This window comes from Tachyglossus aculeatus, chromosome 2, assembly GCF_015852505.1.
Source record: "Tachyglossus aculeatus isolate mTacAcu1 chromosome 2, mTacAcu1.pri, whole genome shotgun sequence".
Lineage (NCBI taxonomy): Eukaryota > Metazoa > Chordata > Mammalia > Monotremata > Tachyglossidae > Tachyglossus > Tachyglossus aculeatus.
Window position 1 is genome coordinate 163,256,611 of NC_052067.1, and position 27,496 is coordinate 163,284,106.

The 27,496-nt window shown below is 43.9% G+C and overlaps 1 protein-coding gene and 2 non-coding genes across 4 annotated transcripts in view; 2 read left to right on the top strand and 1 right to left on the bottom strand.

The window, feature by feature from the left end:
- SRGAP1 (SLIT-ROBO Rho GTPase activating protein 1) overlaps nucleotides 1-27,496 on the top strand; it is a 333,891-nt gene that overhangs the window by 39,557 nt on the left and 266,838 nt on the right. The window lies entirely within an intron of this gene.
- Nucleotides 6,567-6,704, top strand: LOC119924571. The gene has a single exon (XR_005449276.1). It is a non-coding gene; the product is annotated as a small nucleolar RNA SNORA7 (small nucleolar RNA).
- On the bottom strand, nucleotides 14,722-14,859 carry LOC119924901. Its single transcript, XR_005449579.1, has one exon. It is a non-coding gene; the product is annotated as a small nucleolar RNA SNORA7 (small nucleolar RNA).

The window sequence follows — 27,496 nt, forward strand, 5'->3', positions numbered from 1 at the left end:
TGAACTGAAATGAGACACACATCATCAAGGAGAGCGGAATAAACATTTAATGACAGAGTGAAGCTGAGGCTCAAACTATATGGTTTAACAGGGCACGAGACAATGAGGAGAGGTGTTTCTGCCTTTGAACAGGAAGAAGGGGAGATAGAGGCCCCTGAGCAGGAAACGTGTCTACCAACTCTGTTATATTGTACTCTTCCAAGCTCTTAGTACAGTGCTCATATTTCTATGGTATTAGTTAAATGCTTACTATGTACCAGGCACTGTTCTAAGCCCTGGGGTAGATACAAAGTAATCAGGTTGGACACAGCCCCTGTCCCACTTGGAGCTCACAGTCTTAATCCCCATTTTACAGGTGAGGGAACTGAGGACCATAGAAGTGAAGTGGCTTGCCCAAGATCACACAGAAAGCAAGTGGTGGAGCTGGGATTAGAACCCAGGTCCTTCTGACTCCCCGTCCCAGTCTCTAGCCACCACACCATTCTGCTTTTCGTAAGTGCTCAGTGAATGTGAATGATTGATAATAGGTTCCTCAAATATAGACAGATGTATCGATGTGGTGGAGGATGATCTGTACGTTAAACCACTGTGGAATGGAGAGTCAGATGTTCATGGCTTCTAAAGTCACCTCTTCTGATGGGGTTAGTCTTCCCCGCTAATTGCACCATCTCCCAATCCGAAGTACAGCTGTATCCCCAGTGTCTCCACCAGAAGGGAAAGGAGAAATGCAAAGCTGTCCATTTTGGATAGAACATGGGCCTGGGAGTCAAAAGGTAATGGGTTCTAATACCAGCTTTGCCACTTGTCTGCTGTGTGATCTCGAACAAGTCACTTCATTTCTCTGGGCCTCAGTTCCCTCATCTGTAAAATGGGGGTTGAGACTGTGAGCCCCACATGAGACAGGGACTGTGTCCTACCCGATTTGCTTGTATCCACCCCTGCGCTTAATACATTACCTGGCACATAATCAGCACTGAATAAATACCATTATTGTTATTATTATAAGGTTACATCATCATCAATGGTATTTATTCAGTGCTTACTAGGGCCAGAGCACTATACTAAGCACTTGGGAGTATCCATTACAACAGAGTTGGCAGACACATTACGCGGGACAGGAGATTGATGTTGGCCTAGTGAAATGAGCACAGGACTGGGAATCAAAAGACTTGGGTTCCAATCCCCAGTCCACCACTTGCCTGTTTGGTGACCGTGGACAAGTCACTTGATTTCTCTGTGCCCGTTTCCTCATCTGTATCGTGGGGATTTAATGCCTAGTCTCTTTCTAGACTATAGTCTCAGTATGGGCAGACTTCGGGTCTACCAACTTCATTGTGTTGTACTCTCCCAAGCGCTTAGTACAGTGCTCTGCACACAGTAAGCACTCAATAAGTACCCTTGATTTAATGGATTCTCCCTCCCCCTTAGATGGTGAGCTCGCATGTGGGGCAGGGATTGTGTCTGATCTGATTGTAATGTATCTACCCAGTACTTGACATATAGTAAAGACTTAACAAATGACCAAATTATTATTAATATTGGAAATAAAGTTGCGGGATTACACTACATGCAGATGACATTTTCCCATGCCTCACTCTATCCCATTAGAATAGGTAATTGAGAGTTGGTGGGACTTCCTCTCTGGTTTCTGTTTATCCTCATCAATCAATAGTATTTATTGAGTACTTATTACTTAATTAATTAATTAATAAGTAATAAGTACTTAAATGCTTGAGTATTTATTGAGTACTTATTTATTGAGTAGTTATTTATTGAGCACTGCTTGCGGAGTATTGCGCTAAATGCTTAGGAGAAGACAATAAACCAGAGTTGGTACACACATTCCCTCGTCTACAAACATTTACGTATTTACAGTCCTCTAGACTGAAAGCTCATCATAGACAGCGAAGGTGTCTGCTAATTCTGTTGTATTGGGTTCTCCCAAGTAATTACCACAGTGCTCTGCTGACTGCCAGTCATATATTTATTGAGCGCTTACCCATAGTGAGCCCTCAATAAATATCATTGATTGGTTGATTATGTGGAATCCTATAGGTAATCTGAATAAAAATCAGCAATTGATAGTCTAGCCCTGTGAGTAACTCCACCTTATCATAGTGAGTGAATATTTTATAAACTCAAAAATTTAAATCTGATTTAGGCCAATAGCTTAAAGTATGGGCCGAGGTCCTGAAAGACACTTGGGGGAGAGATGGAAAAAGCAATCTTGATTTCATTTAAATGTTGCCAACTTGTACTTCCCAAGCACTTAGTACAATGCTCTGCACACAGTAAGCGCTCAATAAATGTGATTGAATGAATTAAAAAAAACTTAATCCTTTTAATTTACTTTGAATTGGATTTTTTCTTCAGAAGGGAATTAGCATTAGCCAAGAGTTTGTTGTTTTTTTTCATAGAATTAAATCCTGATGATTTAAATGCTTTAAGGACATGATCATTAGACATGCCCTGATAAGTTAAAGGAGGATATGTGCCTATCAGTGTACTTGTGGAAAAATCTACACTGCCTTATAGCTGGTTAAATTAACCTTTGGTAAGACCTTGGAAACACCCATTAGCTCAGGTAGTGGTTCAGAAAATAATGGTTCCAAACACCAAATCAAAGTGTTTTGGACACTGAAAACATCCAGTGCTTCAAGGAATTGGAAGGATGAAAGTAGACTGCACAAAGGTGCATTACTGTTGACATGAATCACATTCTCCTCCAGGGAATAATTTGCTGAAGGCACTCTGAAGAAGCCGTGTGGCCTAGTGGAAAGGGCAGGGGCTGGGGAGTCTGAGGATCTGGGTTCTAATTCTGGCTCCACCACTTGTCTGCTATGTGACCTTGGGCAAGTCACTTAATTTCTCTGCCTCAGTTCCCTCATCTGCAAAATGAGAATTCAGTGCCTCTTCTACCTCCTACATAGACTGCGAGTCCCATGTGGGGCCTGATTATCTTCTATCCATCCACACGCTTAGTACGGTGCTTGACACATAGTGCTTAACAGATACTGCAATCATTATTAGAACACATTTCCTCCCAGGCCTCATTTCCCCTACTCCTCCCTTCTATGTTGCCCTTGCATTGGATATATAATAGTAATAATAATGATGGCATTTGTTAAACGCTTACTATGTGCCAAGCATTGTACCCTTCATTCACTCACCCTCAGCCCTACAGCGCTTAAGTACATAGCCATAATTCATTTTACTGTCCATCTCCCCTTCTAGACTGTAAACTCATTGTGGGCAGGGAACACGTCTACCAAGTCTGTGATATTGTACTCTCCCAAGTGCTTAATACAGTGCTCTGCACATAGCAAATGCTCAATAAATATGATCGACTGGTTGAAGAGAGCCGAACCCACTCTGACTCGTCCCCGGGTTCCGAGCATCTGTGTCTCCCCTAGTTCTGGGTTTCCCTCCTTCTTTGAATACTTTGAGGGCAGAGATCTGGTACAGAGTCTAACAGGAAGATCGGAAAAAATATAGGGAAGGAAATCAAGAAATGATTATTTATGTATATTTATTTCTAGTTTATCTTATTTATTTTATTATTCATGTATTTATTATTTATATTAATGTCTGTCTCCCACTCTAGACTTTAAGCTCATTATAAGCAGGGAATGTGTCTACCAATTCTGTTATATTGTTATATTGTACTCTCCCAAGCACTTAGTAAGCAGTGTGCATGGTGGGTAGAACACAGACCTGGGGATAAGAAGGTCATGGGTTCTAATCCTGGCTCTGCCCCTTGACTGCTGTGTGACCTTGGGTGAGTCACTTTACTTCTCTGGGCCTCAGTTACCTCATCTGTAAAGTGGGTATGAAGACTGAGCCCCATATGGGACAGGATCTGTGTTCAACCTGATTATCATATATCTACTCCAGTGCTCAGAACATTGCTTGGCAGTTAGCGCTTAACAACTACCATTAATTATCATCATCATCATCATAATGCTCTGCACACAGTAAGCCTGCAATAAATGCAATTGATTGATCTTCAAGGTATCAAAAATAAACCTGAGAAATTCACTGAGAGTAGCTGCACAAGGTGTTTTCAAGTTTTTATATGAATACAAGTGATGACGTTGAAGGTGGTATTTGTTAAGTGCTTACTATGTGCCAAACACTGTTTTAAGCGCTGGACACTGTTCTACGCACTGGACACTGTTCTAAGTGCTGGTGTGACCATTCGCATGAACATGACTTTCAAGTCATCCTAGCAGGCATCACAGAGACCATTTTTTGCCTCCTCGGAGAGTTTTTGTTTCACCCTGTACATTAAAACAAAAATTCTCAAAGGGTAAGAATTTCAAGCTCAAAAGGAAATTCTTTGTCCTAAACTTTAAGAGTGGGGTTGCTAAGAAGTAACTAATCAATCAATTCCAGAACAATAAGAATTAGAGTATATTTTAAGCATTTACCACACAAGATAATCAGATTGGACACAGTCCCTGGCCCCTTTTTACTTTTCTTCAGCTCCCTTCTACGTCTCGCTGACTTGCTCCTTTTATTCATCCCCCCCTCCCAGCCCCACAGCACTTATGTCCATAACTGTAATTTCTTTATGTTAATGTCTGTCTCCCCCTCTAGACTGTAAGCTCGTTGTGGATAGGGAATGTGTCTGTTGTATTGCTGTATCATACTCCTCCAAGCTCATAGTACAGTGCACTGCACACAGCAAGCGCACAATAAATACGATTGATCGACTGATTGATTAAGGGACTTGTCCAAGATCAGGGCTGAGCTAGGAATAGAACTAAAGCCTCCTGTCTCCCATTCCCGGTGCTCTTTCCGCTAGTTCCGTGGGGTAATTCCAATGCAACTGCAGACGTGGTGTGTCAGCACTGCAGCCCAGCTGAGAGCAAAAGAAGCAAACATCTGTCCTGCCTTGCCAAGAAGCTGCCTACAGCCCCATTGTTAGGTCCCAGGGGAAGGCAGACAGAGACCTTTCTCATCTGGTCCTGAATGCCTGCATTTTCATGAACTTTTCAAAGCAATAAGAAAGACTCAGTGGGGCAAAGGGTAGCGAGACTGAATCCGACCCAGTTTATTAAACGTAAGATTGACCGTGAGGCGCAGATGTTCCTGCCGTTTGCCCACCCAAAGCTGCTATTGAAACCGAACTGATCTTACAACGCAGAAGAGAATTGAACAAGGAAATTATTTTGGACAAACAGAAAAAGAGGATTTTTCTCTTTTTTTCTGAAGGGTTCCAACAGGGCGGATAGCTGAAAAATAAAGTAAGATCGGTTGTCTCTCCAGTCAGTTTTCTTGTTCACACAAGCAACGGTATTCCTTTTTCTGAACCCAGAGGACCTTAGGAGTGACTAAGAGTCTATCTGACTAAGTGGAGGACATTGTTCATGTGCTTTACAATGAGTGTGTCTGCTTAGTAGTATTGGCCCCAAACCAGGCTTGCTCAGAGGCACAGACAAGGAATATGTTTATCTCTGTGCTTCCTTTAAAGGGAAAAAAAGTCTTCTTATACCTACAGAAAAAATATAAGGAAGATTAGTCACTGAATTTTCTGTGCTCCATGTGGCTGCCCACTCTTAGTTTCGACCTTCAGTAGATTCCAGTGTTTTCTTAATCTGCAGGTCGTGTTTGACTTGCCCAAGTTAAGTAATGGAGGATGCAACAATTCGGGACAATTGCTTTGGTGAATGAGAAAGTTTAATGCCACAGTGCTTTTAAGTGAATCACAATCTGTTTCTTTAAAGCAAAACCAGTCCAGCTGACTGTCCCGGGAGCTGCAGCCTATCTGGAATTGTGAACTAGAGTTGGGGCTGAGCCGAATCGCAGCGAGAAGCTGGCCGAACTCAAGATCCAAATTGTGCTTCTTTGCGCAGGACCATTCATTCAATCGTATTTATTGAGCACTTACTGTGTGCAGGGCACTGTAAAGAGTTGCTTGGGTTAGGGGTAGAACAGCAAGAAAGCTTGAGAGAAACACCAGAGAAGCGGGTAGAATGAAGTGTGGTCTTTTCGGACACATTAGGTTCCAGGGTGGAGAAGGTCTAAATGCAGAATCAAATAAGTAAGGATCACATGGGACCTTCCTAGAGTTACTTTTGGACCAATTTGGGGAGAGCATTTTGGACGGGGTTTGTTTTTCGTCTTTATAAACTGATGACATCGGTTTGCTGATGAGTCAAGGACGATGGTGTGTTGTTCCTTTCCTGAGTTTATAGTTTCATCTCAGGGTTGTTGTGGGGTTTTGGGCTTTTCAAGTGAAAAGTATACTGTTACACACACACGCACACACACATATCCACGTGCATGCACGCGAATCGCCATTAGCAGACTCTTCCCCAGAAAAATTCCCAGATTTGAAAGGATGTGATCTCACCAAGTGTAATCCTGCTTTTACCACAAACCTACCTAAGCCAGATAAATTGGAAATTACATTTTTATACATTTAGCTGATGTGCTTGTACATGGAAACATACACAGTGGAAAAGAGAGCTAATCCCTTACTATCACACAAAAGACATAACTGAAAGGAGAGCCTAGGAGACGATTGGATTTATTTAGAGGTAAGCAGTGTGGGGAAAACCCCCCTCTCAGGATGGCACCTAGAGAGTTTTCAGTATTCTACCACTTTCGGCTATGGGTGGAAGAGTCAAGCAGAGGCAAACCCATTCCATTCCTAGCTTGGTCAGTGGCTAGAGAGTGGAAGGCAATCTGCTATGAGTCAAAACTCACCTGTGCTGGGCAGCAGCGGCATGGGAGAGAGTCGAGGGTGGATACTCTACTGCGTGAAAGAAGGCAATGGTAAACCACTTCTGGATTTTTAAAAAGAAAACCCAATGGCTACACTACCGGAACGATTGCAGATGGAGTTGGGGCATTCTGGGAGAGTTGTGTCCTTGGGGATGCTCTGGGTAGGAGACGACCTGGCAGCATAAGACAAGTGTGGAAAGAACAAAGGCCTGGGAGTCAGAAGACCTGGGTTCTAATCCTAACTCCACCGCTTACCTACTATGTGACCTTGGACAGGTCACATACCTTCTCTGTGCCTCAGTTACCTCATCTGCATAATGAGCTTTCAATACGTGTTCTCCATCCTACTTAGACTGTGAGCCCCATGTGGGACCTGATTATCTTGTATTTACCCCAGCGCTTAGAACAGTGCTTGGGATATAGTAAGCACTTAACAAATGCCACAATCATCATTATTATTTATATTCCTCAAAGATGGTGTGGAGCAGAATACAATAGTTTCCCCACACCATTTTTTTGTCCTGCAACTTTACAAATCAGTAATCTATTATTGACTCTGCCAGCTTCCAATCACCAGTCTATCCTCAACTAAGTAACATAGTGCAGTGGATAGAGCACAGGCTTGGGAGTCAGAAGGTCATGGGTTCTAATCCCAGATCTGCCACTTGTTTCCTGTGGGACCTTGAACAAGTCACTTCACTTTTCTGGGCCTCAGTTACCTCATCTGTAAAATGGGGATTGAGACTGTGAGCTCCATGTGGGACATGGACTGTGTCCAACCTGATTTGCCTGTATCTACCCCAGCATTTAGTACAGTGCCTGGCACACAATAAGCGCTTAACAAATGCCACTAGAATCATTATTATTATTATTATTTATCCAATTCATCCCATTTTAAAACACACCCTTAGAAAGTATGAAGGGAATTGAGCAAATGCCCCCTGCTGGGTTTACTTCAATCTTCCGACTCTCTGCTGACTTTACAGTTGCCACATCATCTTCTGACTCAAGGACTGGGTTCGGTTACTTACTTATTTCACCAATTCATCGTAGCCTCAAATTGTCTAGAGACAGAGTTCCTTCTCAGGTAGATTCATGTGTTGTTGAGGAGTACTCTGGAAGCAGGAACTGTCTTATATTATACTCTCCCAAGCACTCAGTACAGTGCTGTGCACACAGTAAATGCTCAGATATGATTTACTGATTGATTATGGCTTGTCATCCCACAGATAAGCATACTGGTCAGCTCCTGAAGTGACAGCCGCCATTGAAATCAGTGGTATTTGCTCCATCAACAGACAGCGAACAGGGAAGTATTGCACTGGGGAATTATTCATTCATTCAATCATTCATTGAGCACTTACTGTGTGCAGAGCACTGTACTAAGTACTTGGAAAGTGCACTCTACCAGCGAAGAAACTGGTGGGATCAGAAGCAGTGTGCCTAGTGGAAAGTGCACGGGCCTGGGAGTCAGAAGACTTGGATCCTAAACCCTGCTCCACTAGTTGCCTTCTGTGGGACCTTGGGCAGGTCACTTCTCTGTGCCTCAGTTTCCTTATCTGTAAAATAGGGATTAAAGACCTGCACTCCCTCCTACTTAAGACTGTGAGCCCTATGTGGGACAGAGAATGTGTCTAATCTGATTAATTTGTATCTATCCCCTCGTTTAAAACACTGTACTAAGCACTTGGGAGAGTACAATATGTACAGTATAGCGATAAGCGACACATTCCCTGCCCACAATGAGCTTAGATCCCCAAGGGGTCTTTCCCAACCAAGCCCTCGTTTTCCCTACCCCCTCTTTCTTCCGGGTCAGCAGTACACTTGGATCTGTCCTCTTTAAGCACTTGATATTCACCCCACCCACACAGTGCTTATGTACATAGCCATAATTTCTTTTAATGCCTATCTCCTCCTCTAGAATATAAACTACTTGTGCCCAGGGAACATGTCTACCACCTTTGTTATATTGTACTCTCCCAAGGGTTTAGTACAGTGCTCTGCACACAGTTAAACTTTCAGTAAATACCATTGATTGATTAATTTATAAAACAAGAAGCAGCATGGCCCAGTGGAGAGATTACAGGGCTGGGAATCAAAAGACCTGGGTTCTCATCCTGTCTTTGCCATTTGCCTGCTCTTGGGCAATTCATGTAACTTTTCTCTACCTCAGTTTCCTCATCTGTAGAAATGGAGGTAAGTTACCTGTTCTCATTCTCTCTTAGACTGTGAGAGCTATGTAGGACAGGGACTATCTTTAATTTGCTTATAATGTATCTACCCCAGTATTTAGCACATTATTATTATTATTATTGTTATTACTATCATTATTCCAAACTGCTTAGGTAGAACATTGTTTTTTAGGAAAGTTTGAATGATGGGGCTCAGAAGAAGGAAGGAATAGTCTTTCAGTTGATACAGAAGCTACTGAAACTTCAGATAACATTTCATCTTTCTGGAAAAATATCCAAGAGCCAAACATTTCCTGGGATTATCGAAGCTAGTTAGACCAGGTCTTCTCTGTGTCCTAGACAAGCCATAGGAAATAGAGTTTCATATGGATATCAAGTTCACTCAGTAATCAGTTAAAATTTTTGAACTCATTACCAGGAGATAGGTTCGTTTTCCCTATTCTGGAAGCGTCCTTTGGCCAAAAAAAAACCCTCATTCTACATCAGATCCGCAGGAAAAATCTTAAATTTCATGTTTTTCTCCTTTCCCTTTTCCCTCCCCTTCTCCTGTCCCTGCCTCCCTTCCCCTCAACCTGTAGGTTGAGTGGCAGATTGCTCATTTCGTTTTGGAGTGTGTGTTTGGTTTCCTTCTCTGAGGTGCTTTAGAGTTGCGACCCTGATTTGATTATTAATTGATTTGTAATTGCTCCTCCCAGGCCGCTTCTACAAATTAGTGTGTGCCTTCATCTCTTAGTCCATCTGCTGTCCTACCTCTTCACCCATTCCCCCCAGGGAGTTTATCCACTTGAGCTTCTGGCTCTCCTTTCCATCTCACATCCAGTCGATAACCTAGTTCTCTCAATTCTGTCTCCAGGACAGTGTCAAGTCTGTTTCTTCCTCTCTGTCGAACTGCCCTAGCCTGGGACCCAAATACCCCGATATGGACTAGCACTACTGTCTCCTACTACAGGAGACTCTGCTTTGCTCAATAACGATAATAATAATATTCGTGAAATGCTTACTTTGTGACAAGCTCTTTTCTAAGCGTTGGGGTAGATACAAGTTAAGCAGTTCAGACAAAGTCCCTGTCCCCCGAGGAGCTCACAGTCCAAGTAGGAAGGAGGATAGGTATCGAATCCCCATTTTACAGTTGAAGAAACAGCTGGGACACAGAGAAGTGCAGTGACTTGTCCAGGGTGACACATCAGGCAAGTGTTGGAGCCTTAGAACCCAGGTCCTCTGGCTCCAAGGCCCAGGCTCATTCCCCTAGGCCACGCTACTTCCCAACCTCCAACTTACTCACTGTACCTCGATCTTGACTTTCTCACTGCCAGCACCTTGCCCGGGTCATTCCTCTGGCCTGGAACCACTTTCCCTTTCATATCCCTTTCATATCTGACAGCATAATGGATAGAGCACAGGCCTGGGAGTCACACTTGTCTGCTGTGTGACCTTGGGTAAGTCACTTCACTTCTCTGGGCCTCAGTTACCTCATCTGTAAAATGAGGATTGAGACTGTGCACCCCATGTGGGACAGGGATAGTGCCTACCCCTATTTACTTGTATCCACCCCAGCACTTAGTACAGGGCCTGGCACATAGTAAGCGCTTAACAAATACCATTATTATTATCACCTTCCACACCTTCAAAGTCTTATTAGAATCACATCTTTTCCAAGAAGGCTTCGCCAACTAAGCCCTCAGTTCTCTTAATGCCCCTCCCTTCTGCATTGCTGATCCATTTGGATATGTACCCCTAAAGTTCTCACTATTCACCTCACCTTCAGTAATAATAATAATAATAATGGCATTTATTAAGTACTTACCATGTGCAAAGCACTGTTCTAAGCGTTTGGGAGGTTACAAAGTGATCAGGTTGTCCCACGGAGGGCTCACAGTCTTAATCCCCATTTTACAGATGAGGTAACTGAGGCCCAGAGAAGTGAAGTGACTTGCCCAAAGTCACACAGCTGACAAGTGGCGGAGCTGGGATTTGAACCCATGACTTCTGACTCCAAAGCCCGGGATCTTTCCACTGAGCCATGCTGCTTCTCAGTACTTATGTATGTAGCCTTGGACTCTGCCATTTTCCCTATCTATAACTTATTTTCATGTCTGTCTCCTGCTCTAGACCGTCAGTTCCTTGTAGGCAGGGATTGTGTCTCCCACCTCTATTTTAGTGTACTCTCTTGAGCACTTTTTACAGTACTCCACATCCAGTAAGCGCTCAATACCATGGATTGATGGACTGATTGCTCTGAGCCACTCTAACCATCTCCTTGTTAGTTTCCAGCTTCCCACCTCCTTTTTTTCCTCAGTTTCTTCTCAAAACAGCACACCGTCCCCCTGATCCCAGATAGAGAAGCAGTGTGGTAGAGTGGATAGAGCACGGGCCTGGGAGTCAGAAGGTCATGGATTTTAGTACTGACTTCACCATTTGTCTGCTCTGTGTCCCTGGGCAAGTCACTTCACTTCTCTGGGACGCAATTACCTCGTCTGTAAAATGGGGATTCATCATCATCAATCATATTTATTGAACGCTTACTGTGTGCAGAGCACTGTACTAAGCGCTTGGGAAGTACAAGTTGGCAACATATAGAGACGGTCCCTACCCAGCAGTGGGCTCACAGTCTAAAAGGGGGAGACAGAGAACAAAACCATACATACTGTGAGCCCCACATGGGAGAGGGTCTGTGTCCAACTCAATTTGCCTGTATCCACCCCAGTGCTTAGTACAGTGTCTGTCACATAGTAAGCACTAACAAATGCCATCATCATTATTATTATTATTATCCCAGCACCCCCTTCATCTCTGCTTCCTCCCCCCTCAACACACCCACCCCCTTCACTCCCAGGAAAGGTTGGGGGAAATCCCCAAAATGTTCACATCCATGGGAGTGAGGGGGACCAGCGTCCCCACTGTGGGGCTGAAGCTAATGCTTTTATTATTAATAATAATCATAATAATAATAAATATATTTGTTAAGCGATTACTATGTGTCAAGCACTGTACTAATCCCTGGGATACATACAAGGTAATCAGGTTGAACACAGTCCTGGTCCCACCTGGGGCTCATAGTCTTCATCATCATCATCATCAATCGTATTTATTGAGCGCTTACTATGTGCAGAGCACTGTACTAAGCGCTTGGGAAGTACAAATTGGCAACATATAGAGACAGTCCCTACCCAACAGTGGGCTCACAGTCTAAAAGGGGGAGACAGAGAACAAAACCAAACATACTAACAAAATAAAATAAATAGAATAGATATGTACAAATAAATTAAATAAATAAATAAATAGAGTAAAAAAATATGTACAAACATATACATATATACAGGTGCTGTGGGGAAGGGACGGAGGTAAGATGGGGGATGGAGAGGGGGAAGGGGGGAGAGGAAGGAAGGGGCTCAGTCTGGGAAGGCCTCCTGGAGGAGGTGAGCTCTCAGCAGGGCCTTGAAGGAAGAGAGCTAGCTTGGCGGATGGGCAGAGGGAGGGCATTCCAGGCCCGGGGGATGACGTGGGCCGGGGGTAGTTGGCGGGACAGGCGAGAGCGAGGTACGGTGAGGAGAGTCTTAATCCTCATTTTACAGATGAAGTAACTGAGGCAAAGAGAAGTTAAGTTCATTCATTCAGTCGCATTTATTGAATGTTTACTGTGTGCAGAGCACTGTACTAAGCCCTTGGGAAGTACAAGTTGGCAACATAGAGAGATAGTCCCTACCCGACAGCAGGCTCACAGTCTAGAAGGGGGAGACAGACAACAAAACAAACTATATTGACAGGTGTCGTCATCAAAATAAATAGAAATAAAACTAGATGCACATCATTAACAAAATAAATAGAAAATATGTACATATAAAATAGAGTAATAAATCTGTACAACCATATATGCAGGTGCTGTGGGGAGTGAAAGGAGATAGGGTGCAGGGGGTGGGGGAGGAGGAGAGGAAAAAAGGGGCTCAGTCTCAGTTAAGTGACTTAACCAAGTTCACAAAGCCGACAAGTGGCAGGGCTGGGTTTAGAACCCAGGTCCTTCTGAGTCCCATGCCCATGCTCTGTCCACTAGGCCATGTTTTACCCCTCCAGCTTTGGAGCAAGATTGGGGAGGGGCCCGTGTGGAACCCACATGTCAGGCCTGCTCACCCTGACTTTTGATTTGTGACACTGCTAAATCCTTTTTATTACATTAAAAATGATGATCAAGGACTGGGGCTTTCAGGCCAGTTGATTTGCAGGGCTGTGATCCGTGCTCCCTGGGGCTGGGTGAGTATCAGAGAGGTACTCTTAATGTTATATTGTACTCTCTCGGGCGCTTAATACACAGTAAGTGCTCAGTAAATGCTATCGAATGAGTGAAGATCTCCTTCAGGTGACTTTAAAGGCTTCACCTTTTGATCTATGAATCCTATCTCTGCTGGGGGACCTTGGAAGTTTTTATACCTCTGCTCAGTTACTTTTCTATGATGTAGAAGCAGTGTGGCTTAGTGGATAGAGCACAGGCCTGGAAGTCAGAAGGACCTGGCTCTGCCACTTATTTGTTGTGTGACCTTGGGCAAGTTGCTTCCCTTCTCCATGCCTTATTTACCTCATCTGTGAAATAGGGATTTAGAATGTGAGCCCTATGTGAGACAGGGACTGTGTCCTACCTGTCTTGTATTTACCCCAGCGGTTAGTACAGTGCCCTGCACATAGTTAGTGCTTAACAAATACCATAAAGAAGTGTTATTAAAGATAGTAATAATGATTGATAATAGTAAGTAGTATTTGTTAAATGCTTACATATGCCAAGCACTTTACTAGGTGCTGGAGTAGACACAAGATAATCAGGTTCAGCACAGCCCTGTTCCACATGACTCTCACAGTCTAAATAGGAGGGGGAAAAGGTATTTTATCTCCATTTTGCAGATAAAGAAATTGAGGCACAGAGAGGTTGAGTGATTTGCCCAAGGACACACAGCAGACCAGTGGCAGAGCCATGATTAGAACCCAGGTCCTGTGAGTCCTAGGCCCGGGCCCTTCCTACTAGGAGTAAGGGTCAAACATTCCTTTTGTAGAATTCTGATGCATTTAAATCAACAGAGAGTGAGATGGGCTGCTATTGAAAAATCACAGCTGTAAAGGGAGATGGACACTTTAACACATCCAATTTAAAGTATTGAACTGGTAGGTACTCTGGGCCTGCTGGAGGTTTATTTTTTCTTTTAACTTTAGTAGTTATTTACTGGCTTACAGGAATCTGCTCTGGCTCATGTTTTCCTTGGTTGTACACAGTTTAAGATTGCTTTTGTAATCTTTCATTGTTCTTGGCCCTTGAACAAAATCCAATGTAAAATGGGAATTTGTCAAACACTGCCTCTCACCCGAGCCGTTTTTAAGCGAATTAAAGTCTTTCTGCTGTGGCATTTATTGTCCCTGTTATTAAACATTATTTCCTCATCCCGCCACCAGACACTTGTTTAATTTCATTGAAAAATGCATGTTGTCGCCATCAGAGTAAAACCGGGATGTCATTCCTGTCTTCTCAGGGCCAAGACTTGGTCTCAAGCTGCAGTTTACAAATAATGAGAACAGTAGGCACTAAAACAACATCTTGTCTTGCCTTATGCCATCGAATTGCTTCTGACCCATAGCGACACCACAGACAGACTCCAAGAATGCCCGCTCTCCTTTTACATTCAATCTGGTAGTGTATCCATAGAGTTTTCTTGGTAAAAATCCAGAAGTGGTTTACCACCACCTCCTTCCATGCAGTAAACTTGAGTCTCCACCCTCGACTCTCTCCCATGCTGCTGCTGCCCAGCATGGGTGAGTTTTGCCTTGTAGCAGATTGCCTTCCACTCGCTAACCACTGGCCAAGCTAGGAATGGAATGGGTAGGCCTCTGCTTGACTCTCCTTCCCGTAGCTGAGACTGGTTGAATATTGGAAACTCTCCAGGTGCAACCCTGAGAGGGGTAAGACAATGCACACCGTGATTGTTGAGGGAACACTAAGCCTTTGGGTCTCGAACCAGTAATCGTGATATAAGAACTAGTCAGTAGGAATGGTTCTCGGGGAGAGATTCCACCTCTCAGCGGCTTCTCGGATCCGCTGCCCTCCCTCCTTCATTCTTCGTGTCCGCATCGTGGACTTAGCACACGGGCTGTCTGATCTCGATTCGGTCTGTCAAGGCAGAGTCGAAGGTGCCCCAGTTGACCCTCTACCCGCCTGAACCACTGCCAACGGGTAACCCTGTCCCGAATCCCATAATATCCGCTCCTGGGCCTCTGTGTTTGCGGAGACTTTAAAACGAACCACTTGCTTGTTTCCTGTTTACACCAGGGCTGAGGGTTTCAGTGTGCAACTGGTGCCCACTGCTCTGAACCTTTGGGGCAGAGAAGCAGTGTGGCCTAGTGGAAATAATTATAATGATAATAATAATAATAATAATAATAATGGTATTTATTAAGCACTTACTATGTGCCAGGCACTGTACTAAGCACTAGGGTGGATACAAGCAAGTCAGGTTGGACACAGTCCCTGTCCCACGTAGGGCTCACAGTCTCCATCCCCATTGATGAGGAAACTGAGGCCCAGAAAAATGAAGTGACTTGTCCAGGGTCACATAGCAGATAAGTGGGAAAACCAGGATTAGAACCCATGACCTTCTGACTCCCAGGCCAATGTTCTGTCCACTATGCCAAGCCGGGCCTGAAAGTTAAAAGCCCCGTGTTCTAATCCTGTCTCACCCACTTGTCTTCTGTGTGACCTTGGGCAAGTCACTTCACTTTTCTGGGCCTCAGTTTCCTCAACTGTAAAAAGGGGGTAAAATAACTGTTCTCCCTCCTGTTTAGCCCATGAGCCTTATGTGGGGCAGGGACTGTGTCCAACCTATCTTTTATCTACTCCAGGGCTTAGTATAGGGCTTGGTAGAGTAAATGCTTAACAAATACTATTATTATTGTTGTTATTATTATAATAATGATAGCATTTATTAAGTGCTTACTGTGTGCAAAGCAGTAGAAGCAGCGTGGCCTAGTGGATAGAGGTTTGGCTTGGGAGGCAGAAGGACCTGGGTTCTAATCCCAGCTCTAGCAAATGTCTGCTGTGTGATCTTGGGCAAGTCACTTCAGTTCTCTGGGCCCCATCTGTAAAATGGGGATTGAGACTGAGCGCGCCTTGTGGGACATGATTACTGGGACTTGATTAGTTTGTATCTACCCTAGGAGATAGAATAGTGCTTGACACACATTCTTCTGCCAGTTCTTAGTTCAGTGGAGGGAAGCCTGAGACCTCAACTTCCCTTCTGTCCCCTCTCCAGGAGGGCTCAGAGAAGCAGCGTAGCTTCCTGTGTGCAAGGCACTGTACTAAGTGCTTGGAATAGTACACTCGGAAGCAGCATAGCATTCTGGAAAGAGCAGGGGCCTGGGAGTCAAAGACCATGGCTTCTAATACTAGCCCCACCACTTACCTGCTGTGTGACCTTGGACAAGTCACTTAGTTTTTCTGTGCCGCCATTCCCTCATCTGCCAAATGGGGATCAATACCTGTTCTACTTCCTCCTTTGACTGGGAACATGTCTACCAACTCTGTTATTTTGTGCTCTCCCAACTGGGAGAAACAGCATGGCTCAGTGGAAAGAGCCCAGGCTTTGGAGTTAGAGGTCATGGGTTCAAATTCCGGCCCGCCAGCTGTCAGCTGTGTGACTTTGAGCAAGTCACTTAACTTCTCTGTGCCTCAGTTACCTCATCTGTAAAATGGGGATTAAAACTGTGAGCCCCCCCGTGGAACAACCTGATCACCAAGAGCTTAGAACAGTGCTTCGCACATAGTAAGCACTTAACAAATACCATCATTATTATTATTTGAAGCACTTAACAAATACCACTTATGCTTACAATACAGTAGAACAGGTAGACACGTGCCTTGCCCACAATGAGCTTACAGTCTAGTTCTAGTGCTGCTCTTCGTACATAAATACCCACTGAAACTGCTAAAGATTTTGTAGGGAGCTGGTGAGCACTACTTTCCTTCTCTCCCCAGCCAACATACCTGCACTTCCCCCTGTTTTCCATCCCTATGGAAGATTTTTGCCACATGTCCTCAAGGCCTTCACTTCAGGCAACTGTAATTCCTCCCTTCCACTCCCTTTATTTTCCCCTCTGAGCCATGCCTTCGGTATTCCTGTGCCCAGCTAAGGTTCTTTATCCTCTTCCCAGGCTTTTCCCTAATCTATATGAGACTGAGGGTTCTCTGGCCTTTAGAAATACAGACAGAGGGTCCGACATACTTGTCTTGGAAGAAGCTAATCTAATGTAGAAGCAAAAGGGCAGCAACCCCTCTGGGTCATGAAAGGAGAGGGGATGGGAAAAGTAGAGGTGGGGGGGGGGTTGGGTTTTGAGCCAAATAGGAGCAAACTTCCAGGTGTGCTGTCCTTTGGACTGTGCCCCTCCCTGCCCTAGTTTCCAGCAGAAGGAACATATGAAACAAAGGGAGAATTTTCGCACTTGTCACTGAGTGTTAGGGAAGTCCACGGGGAACTGAAAGAGTCTTCCTGCCCAAAGTCATTTATTCTGTCCTGGTGAAAGACCTGACTCCCAAAATGACTTTCAAGTGCCCCTTTAACATAAAGCTCTCATTCCTGTGACTCTGTGGACTTGGAACTTGAGCTGGATAAAAATAAAATAAAATAGAAATTATCAGTTCTTTTATACCTGTAATTTATCAATTAGATCCATCATTTATGTTCATAAGTCATTTATTCTACCCATACTTTATTTTATCTGTAATTTATTTATATTAATGTCTGTCTCCCCCTACCTAGACTATAAGCTCATTGTGAACAGGGAATATGCCTGCCATAGTAGAGGAGCAGCATGATGTAGTGGATAGAGCACAGGCTTGGGAGTGAGAAGGTCATGGGTTCTAGTTCTAGCTCTGCCACTTTGCTGTGTGACTTTGAGCAAGGCACTTCACTTCTCTGGACCTCAGTTACCTCATCTGTAAAATGAGGATGCAGACCATGAGTCCTGTGTGGGACACGGACAATGTCCAACTCGATTTGCTTGTATCCACCCAAGCGCTTAGTACAGTGCCTGGCATATAGTAAGCACTTAACAAATACCATAATTATTATTATCAACTCTGTTGTACTCTCCATTCAGGGCAAGAAATGTGTCTGTTTATTATTATGTTGTGCCTTCACAAGCACTTAGAACAGTGTTCTGCACACGGCAAGTGCTCAATGAATAAAACATTGTACTCTCCCAAGAGCTTAGTATGGTATTCAGCACACAATCAGCACTTAATAAATACACTTGATTGATGATGGATGAATTGGTCATACATCTGAAAACCTGCCTTTCTGTGGCATTTCCTCCACTGAGCAGCATGTTATTGCATTGAAGACTGTGTTTAAATTGAATTTGAGAGTGCCTCCCAGTGCCCAAATCCAATGTGGGGTGAACTCTGTCTTTCTAAGAGTTTCAGAAAGAATCTTCTCTCTTTACAAGAAGCAGCATGGCCTAAAGGAAAGAACACAGGTCCAGGAGTCAGGAGACTTGGGTTTGAAACCCAGCCCTGCGTGATCTTGTGCCTCAGTTTCCTCATTTGTAAAATAGGGATTAAATACGTGTTCTCCCTCCTACTACAACCCGGCCTGCATACTTCACTCCTCTGATGCTAACTTTTTCACTGTGCCTCAATCACGCCTATCTTACTGCAGACCCCTCACCCACGTCCTGCCTCTAACCTGGCACGCCCTCCCTCCTAAATCTGACAGACAATTACTCTCCACCCTCCTTTAAAGCCTTATTGAATGCACATCTCCTCCAAGAGGCCTTTCCTGACTAAGCCCCTGCTTTCCTCTCTACCACTCCCTTCTGCGTCACCCTGATTTGCTCCCTTTGTTCTTCCCTCCTCCCAGCCCCACAGCATTTAGGTACATATCCGTAATTAATGTATACATATTAATGTCCGTCTCCCCTCCTCTAAACTGTAAGCTCATTGCAGGCAGAGAATGTGTCTAAGATTTGCTCCCTTTGTTCTTCCCTCCTCTCAGCCCCACAGAACTTAGGTACATATCCATAATTTATGTCTGTATGTATTTATGTATTATGTCTTTATGTATTTATGTCTGTCTCCCCTCCTCTAGACTGTAAGCTCACTGCAGGCAGAGAATGTGTCTATTTGTTATATTGTACTCTCCCACGTGCTTAGTACAGTGCTCTGCACACAATAATCTCTCAATAAGTGCGATCGAATGGATTGAATGACTGAATTCACGTGAGAGAGCCCCATTTAGAGCTGGGACTATGACTGATCTTGATTATATTATATCTAGCCCAGCGCTTAGCAGAGTGTTGGCCCATGGTAACTGCCGAAAAGGTTCCACATTTTTTAGCCTTCTGCAGGATTGTGCTGTGATCAGCATTTTGTTGCTCCTTTAGGATGCTGGGCGTTCCTCACAGGTATTTCCGAACATGTCTTCAGACAGCAATCAAAAACAAAAGGATGCAAAAGTGACAGACAACAGCTTCCAGTGGGATATAATTTCAGCTGGGGAAAAGGCGATTCTGAGTTAAAAGAGGCTGTGTTGTCAGCATCCTCGGGACAGCTGGGAAGCAGTGATAAGAAAGCAATGCTCTATTCAGGTCGACCTTGCCTCCAGTGGGAGCCCTGTTCTGTGAACTGCTGAGTGTTAGAAAGAACTTCCTGTGAATTGCAGCAAATATGGGCCTTTCAGCGGGAGAGCAGAAGGCAAACTCTGTGTGACATGCAGCGAAGGCAACCCACACAGGATTTCCTGTTTTGGAAGGGAAGCTTTGTGGAAACCACGTTTTCCTTCCCGCCCGACTCATTCAGAAGCGGGGAGGGCGAGGTTGTGAATTGATATGGCCGCTTTTACAGCGAAAAGCTCGATTCAGCAATTATTAATGCATGTAGCTGGTTAAAGTCATTTAAGGAAGAAGTTACTTGAGGGAAAGTTCTGCAGTCTCTGTCAGTTCCTAACATCCACATAATAATTATAAATATTAAGGGAATGTGTTTGAGGAATCAAGCAAATCATTTTAAAACACAGTTTAATGAGTTAGATTAATATGGTTATTCTATTTATGATCCATTCCCTCCTGAATGAATATGCTAAATGAACTACGTTGTAGGCGGACTATATTAGATATTCTGTCAAGTATCACCCAAGAGTTACATCCCATAAAGATTGCAGATTCGTAAGAGACATTTTCAAAGCACAGTATTGAATTCTAAATCACTTAAAGCCTGGTGGAAGGCTAATAGATCAGAATGCCAGGAAGAGACTTTTCATTGTGGAATGACATTTCTTAAAATTTAAATTACTTGGAGCTTTCATTTCCTTTGTATTAAATTTGTATATTTAAATTGTTTTCTATTTTTAAATAAAGTTGCATCAGTATTGTTCTAAGCAATTAGTAATTGACCATGGTAAAGCTGGAGTTTTCCCATAAAATTTTACCTACAACTTTGCCCTCAAACCCAATCCATCAGTTGATCAATTAAAAAGATTTATTGGGCACTTACTATGTTCAGAGCACTGTACTAAGTGCTTGGGAGGAGTACAACAGAATTAGCCAACACGTTCTGTGCCCATAAGGAGCTTATGGTCTAGAAGGGGAGATAGGCATTAATATTCATTCAATCGTATTTATTGAGTGCTTACTGTGTGCAGAGCACTGTACTAAGCACTTGTTAGTTTAAAGATATGTCCATAAGTGCTGTGGGTTGAGGGTGGAACGAATATCCAATGCCCAGAGGTCACAAATCAAAGTGCATAGACAACTCAGAAGAGAGCAAGCTGGGGAAAAGAGGGCATAATCAGGTAAGACCTCTTGGAGGAGATGTAAACTTAAAATGCTTTGAAGGCGGGGAATCCAGAAGTGAACAATTAATTTTTTTCATGAATTTCCTCTGATACAATCTAAACATTGAGTTTCCATTTCCTTCCCCTCTAACATTTCTATATTAAGCTTTCACAAAGGCTTTCCCCAATTCAGACCTCTTTTCCCTGGCTCTCTCTCCCTTCTGTGTCATCTGTGCACTTTGGACATTTGATATTCATCCCACCCCTAACCCCACAACACTTATGTACATATACTTAAATTATATGTTATATATTATAAATTCTTTATTCATATTAATGTCTATCTCCCCCCCTGTACTGTAAGCTCATTATGGGCAGGAAACGTTTCTGCTAATTCTGCTGTATTATACTGTCCCAATCACTTAGTACAGTGTTCTACAACTGCAAGCGTTCAATAAATACCAGTGGTTGATTGATTGAGAGGTCCACTTAGCATACAGAACCACTTAACTTTGATAGAAAATTGAAGCACATAGCTCCAAATACAGTAAATGCCTGACACATCACGGTTGACAGTGTCAATTGATTGTTTTCATCTAGTGCTTGTTATGTGCGAAGCACTGTACTAAGCGCTTGGGAGAGTACAGTAGAATTAGTTGACATGACTAATGTCTCTCAATCCTTACTAGCCATAAGGTACATCAACAGGAGCTTAGGTAGAGAGGGGAGGTTAGGCCCTAAAAAAAACCAGATGTGAAAGTATCCTGTTCCATATCAGTTCTGGACAAGGGACAAAACAACTGAAAACTGAACTTTCAGGTATCACACTGGATAAACAAGTTGTTGCCAACTTGTACTTCCCAAGTGCTTAGTACAGTGCTCCACACTGTACAGTAAGCACTGAATAAATACGATTGAATGAATGAATGAATGAATAAAGAAACCTTCTCAAATATACCTCCAATCAGCCCTTCGAAACAGAGGGAATGGCTTTTGGTTTTGTCTGAATTTCCTCAATTTTCCCCACAGGGTTTGTCCAGTAAGTTTTTAACCCTAATACAATCCTATAGACTGCCTTAGAGGACTTCTATAAAATCAGGTCTTTCATCGGAGGTCACGTATTGAATTAACTTGGAACCGATACCTTGATATCAAGAGACACCTAAGTATCAGTTGGTTCCTATAATTACACCTGATGAAATTATGGCCTAAATTCAAATGTAAGACTTTAATTTCTGGAAGCAGAAGCTGGAAATGCTCTCAAATAGCTTCTTTAGAAGAGCAAGCAATACCTTTCCTGATAGTATCATAGAGTCCCCATTTCAAAGACTAGGTTGACTTTAAATTCCACTAGTGTTTTGCCATCAAGATTGAAACCTCTCATTTTCAGTAGAAAGTTAATATCAGTAAATCCTAAACCACTAATTATGGTGAAGTGAAACTGCCTAAAGATACAAATTCAATATTTTGAGATAAAAAGTCAGTGTGTCTTTACAAAAGAGAGATCCGAAAGATAGGGAAGTGGAGCAGTGTTTTTAAGCTTTGAATTTACCTTATTCATGGGAGTGTTCAGGAAATCATTCATTCATTCAGTTGTATTCCCCCTTCTAGACTGTGAGCCCACTGTTGGGTAGGGACTGTTGGGTCTCTATATGTTGCCAACTTGTACTTCCCAAGCGCTTAGTACAGTGCTTTGCACACAGTAAGTGCTCAATAAATACGATTGATTGATTGATTGATTGACTTCTTACTGTGTGCAAAACACTGTACTGAGCGCTTGGGAGAGTACACTACAACAACAAACAAACACATCCCCTGCCCACGGTGAGCTCATATGTGAATAGATGTGGTAATGGCAAAAGCTATTTACTGGGATTTGGTAGGAGGGACTGATGACAGCCAATCAGTCAGTAGTATTTATTGAGCTCCTACTCCATGCAGAGCACTGTACTAAGCACTGGGACAGTAGTAGACACAATCTCTGTTCTCAAGGAGTGGGGGGAGTAAACACTCCTCTGTTCATTTTCCACTGAGGAATGAATCAAAGGAAATGGATGTACACTGGTAGAGGGATTTAGGTTAGGATGAACTTCCTGACTAAGAATTGTGAGAATCTGGAATAGTAGGTGTTCAAAGGAGATTGTCGAGTTACCTCACAAATGTTGGAGAAGAATGCAGGCAGTGTTTTAGTTTTTTTAATATGGTATTTGTTAAGCGCTTACTATGTGCCAGACATTGTACTAAGCCCAGGGGTAGATAAATACAATTGAATACAAACTAATCAAGTTGAACATAGTCCAGTTCCCACATGGGGTTAACAGTCTCAACTCCCATTTTACAGATGAAGGAACTGAGGCACAGAGAAGTTGCGTCTTGCCTGAGATCACACAGCAGACAAGTGGCAGAGCCAGGTTTAGAACCAGGTCTTTCAGATTCCCAGGCCTGTGCTCTATCCACTAGGTACACTGCTTCTGCAGCTGTAGTATGATAAGAACCATCTTCCCTGGAGTTAGATGGATCTGTAATAATAATAATCATAATAATGATTATGGTACTTGTTAAACGCTTACTATGTACCAAGCACTATTTTATGTACTCAGGTAGATATACGATAATAAGGTTGGACACAGTCCCTATCCCCACATGGGATTCTCAGTCTTAATCCCCATTCTACAGATGAGGTAACTGAGGCCCAGAGAAGCAAAGCGACTTGCCCCAAGTCACACAGCAGACATGTGACTTAAGAAGGGGAAGGCAGCTTTCCAAAATGGATCTGCTCCAAGGAAACGGGCCTGTCAGAAGTTGAACGCCCTTTAATCATCCGGAACCTTCAGTGAATCATGTTTTGAATGCCTCAATTACCAGCGGTTGGCTCACATGTCGACACAGGTCACTGTTCGGTGCTTCTTAATGAGTGAACAATGCTGTTCTGAACGGTTGTGCCCTGGAAGTGCCCTGGATCTCAGGTCGCCAGGAGCGAGTTCTACCACCAAACCCTTCCATTACATTCCCAGTGAATCCCACGTTAAAGAAAGCTCTCGTTTCATTGGGCATGCCTCGATCAGGGAAGCGACTCTTCCATCCGATGTCGCATCACGCTGCATCCAGACAGACTCGTGTTGTCGGAAGAAGGGCCCCTAGCTCTCCTACTGTGTTCGGTCTAAAGCATTCAGTGAAAACCTGCCTTATAGGAGAATTGACTATCTGTCATAAAGCAAACCATTAGGTTTCCCCTTATTTAGAGAGAGAATGTTTTCTTATGCTGTCCAGTCGTTTCTGACCCATAACGACACCACGGATGCATCTCTCCCAGAGTGCCTCTCTCCATCTGCAATCATTCTGATAGTAGATCCAGAGAGTTTTCTTGGTCAAAATCCGGAAGTGGTTTACCATTGCCAAGATCCGCCCTTTCCTCTCCATCCAAACCGCTACCCTGCTAGTTCAATCTCTCATCCTATCCCAACTGGATTACTGCATCAGCCTCCTCTCTGATCTTCCATCCTCCTGTCTCTCCCCACTTCAATCTATACTTCACGCTGCTGCCCAGATCATCTTTGTGCAGAAATGCTCTGGGCATGTTACTCCCCACCTCAAAAATCTCTCAAAAACTCCTCACTCTCGGCTTCAAGGCTGTCCATCACCTCTCCCCCTCCTACCTCACCCCCCTTCTCTCCTTCAACAGCCCAGCCGCACCCTCCGCTCCTCTGCTGCTAATCTCCTCACTGTGCCTCGTTCTCGCCTGTCCCGCCGGCGACCCCCGGCCCACTTCCTCCCCCGGCCCGGAATGCCCTCCCTGTGCACATCTGCCAAGCTAGCTCTCTTCCTCCCTTCAAGGCCCTACTGAGAGCTCACCTCCTCCAGGAGGCCTTCCCAGACTGAGCCCCCTCCTTCCTCTCCCCCTCCTCCCCCTCCCCATCCCCACCACCTTACCTCCTTCCCCTCCCCACATCACCTGTATATATGTATATATGTTTGTATGTATTTATTACTCCATTTATTTATTTTATTTGTACATATTTATTCTATTTCTTTTATTTTGTTAATATGTTTTGTTTTGTTCTCTGTCTCCCCCTTCTAGACTGCGAGCCCACTGTTGGGTAGGGACCATCTCTATATGTTGCCAACTTCCCAAGCGCTTAGTACAGTGCTCTGCACACAGTAAGCGCTCCATAAATACGATTGAATGAATGAATGAATTGCCGCCTTCTGTGCAGTAAACTCGAGTCTCCACCCTTGACTCTCTCCCATGCCACTGCTGCCCAGCACAGGTGGGTTTTGACTTGTAGCAGATTGCCTTCCCCTCTGCTTGACTCTCCCTCCCGTAGCCGAGACTGGTAGAGGACTGGAAACTCTCCAGGTGAGACCCAGAGAGGGGAGAGAGACAGAATGTGCTGAACCCTTATTGAAGGCACATCTCCTCCAAGATACCTTCCCCAACTAGGCCCCCATTTCCTTTTTTCCCACTCCCTTCTGAATCACCTTTGCACTTGGATTTGGATTCTTTATTCTCACCTCCCTCACCCCCACCTCTCTTATGAACATATCTGTAATTCATTTATTTATGTTAATACCTGTCTGCCCTTCTAGACTGTAAGTGCCTCATTTGTAGGGAAAGTGTCTGTTTATCATTATATTGTACTCTCCCAAGTACTTAGTACGGTGCTTTGCACATAATAAGCACTCAAAAATACCATTTAATGAATGAATGAATAATGAACGGAACAGTACCTACCAACTCTGTTATATTGTACTCTCCCAAGTGCTTAGTACAGTGATCTGCACATAGTAAGTGCTCAGTAAATACCTTTGATTGATAAAAAAGAGGGGTTTTTTTAGAATTGGTTGCTGAGGTAATAATAATTTATGGTATTTAAGTGCTTACAATGTACTAAATGCTGGGGTAGATACAACATAATCAGGTTTCACACAGTCATGGTCCCACATGGGGCTCCCAGGTTAAGGAGGAGGGTTAAAAAGGAATTGAAGCTCCATTTTAGAAGGAGAGAAAACTGAGGAATGAAGAATTTAAGTGACTTTCTCCAGGTCATCCAGACGGCAAGTTGTAGAGCCAAGATTAGAACCCAAGTTCTCTGATTCCCAGGTCCGACTCTTTCTACTACATGGCTACTGGGCAAGGGAATGGGGAATCAACCGATCAGTGGTACTTATTGAATGCTTAATGCATGCAGAGCACTGTACCTAGCACTCGGAAGAGTACAAAACGGCAGAGTTGGTAAATATGTTCCCTGTCCAGAGCCCGGGCCTAGGAGACAGAAGGATCTGGGTTCTAATATCAGCTCCTCCACTTGTCTGCGTGGGACCTGGGGCAAGTCACTTCATTTCCCTGTGCCTCAGTTACCACATCTATGAAATGGGGATTTAGGCTGTGAGCCTTGTGTGGGAAAGGGCTGTATCCAACCTGAGTACCTTGTATAATAATAATAATAATGGCATTTATTAAGCGCTTACTATGTGCAAAGCACTGTTCTAAGCGCTGGGGAGTTTACAAGGGGATCAGGTTGTCCCACGTGGGGCTCACAGTTTTAATCCCCATTTTACAGATGAGGGAACTGAGGCACAGAGAAGTTAAGTGACTTGCCCAAAGTCACACAGCTGACAAGTGGTGGTGCCGGGATTTGAACCGATGGCCTCTGACTCCAAAGCCCGGGCTCTTTCCACTGAACCATGCTGCTTCCCACTCAGCAGGGGTATCTACCCCAGCGCTTAGTATAGTGTTTGGCATATAGCAAGTGTTAACAAATATCATCATTAACGAGCTTTTGCAATCTAGAGGGGAGAGAATGATTATGTAAGGCAGGGTGGTGGGGGTCTGAAGGAGAGGTATTTCCATCGGACCTTCTTGTGAACCGTGAGCTGTTACAGTTTTATTGACTGGTGAAGCAGCATGGCCTAGTGGATAGAGCACAGGCCTGTGGGTCAGAAGGTCCTGGGTTCTAATCCCGGCCCCCACCACTCATCTGCTGTGTGACCTTGGTCAAGTCACTTCACTTCTTTGTGCCTCAGTTAACTCATCTGTAAAATGGGGATTGACTGTGAACTCCATATGAGTCAGGGACTCTGTCCGACCTGATTAGTTTGTATCTACCCCAGTGCTTCGGCCAATGCCTGGCACATCATAACCGCTTAACAAATACCATCATTCATACATACGTTCTTCTTGAGCCACCATCAATATAGAGAATAGTGATCTGACGCGCCAGAGTCCTCTGCTGGTGTGTGACCTCGTCATTCTTTCAAAAAAGCAGTATTTCATTCATTCATTCAATCATATTTATTGAGTGCTTACTGTGTGTAAAGCACTGTACTAAGCACTTAGGAAGTACAAGTCGACAACATATAGAGACGGTCCCTACCCAACAATGGGCTCACAGTCTAGAAGGGGGAGACAGACAACAAAACAAAACATGTAGACAGGTGTCAAAATCGTCAGAACAAATAGAATTAAAGCTATATGCACATCATTAACAAAATAGTATAGTAAATACATACAAGTAAAATAAATAGAGTAATAAATCTGTACAAATATATACAAGTGCTGTGGGAAGGGGAAGGGGGTAGGGCAGGGGGATGGGGAGGAGGAAAGGAAAAAGGGGGCTCAGTTTGGGAAGGCCTTCTGGAGGAGGTAAGCTCTCAGTAGGGCTTTGAAGGGAGGAAGAGAGCTAGCTTGGCGGATGTGGAGGGAAAGCATTCCAGGCCGGGGGAAGGAGGGACAGGTGAGAACGAGGTACAGTGAGGAGGTTACCAGCAGAGGAGCGG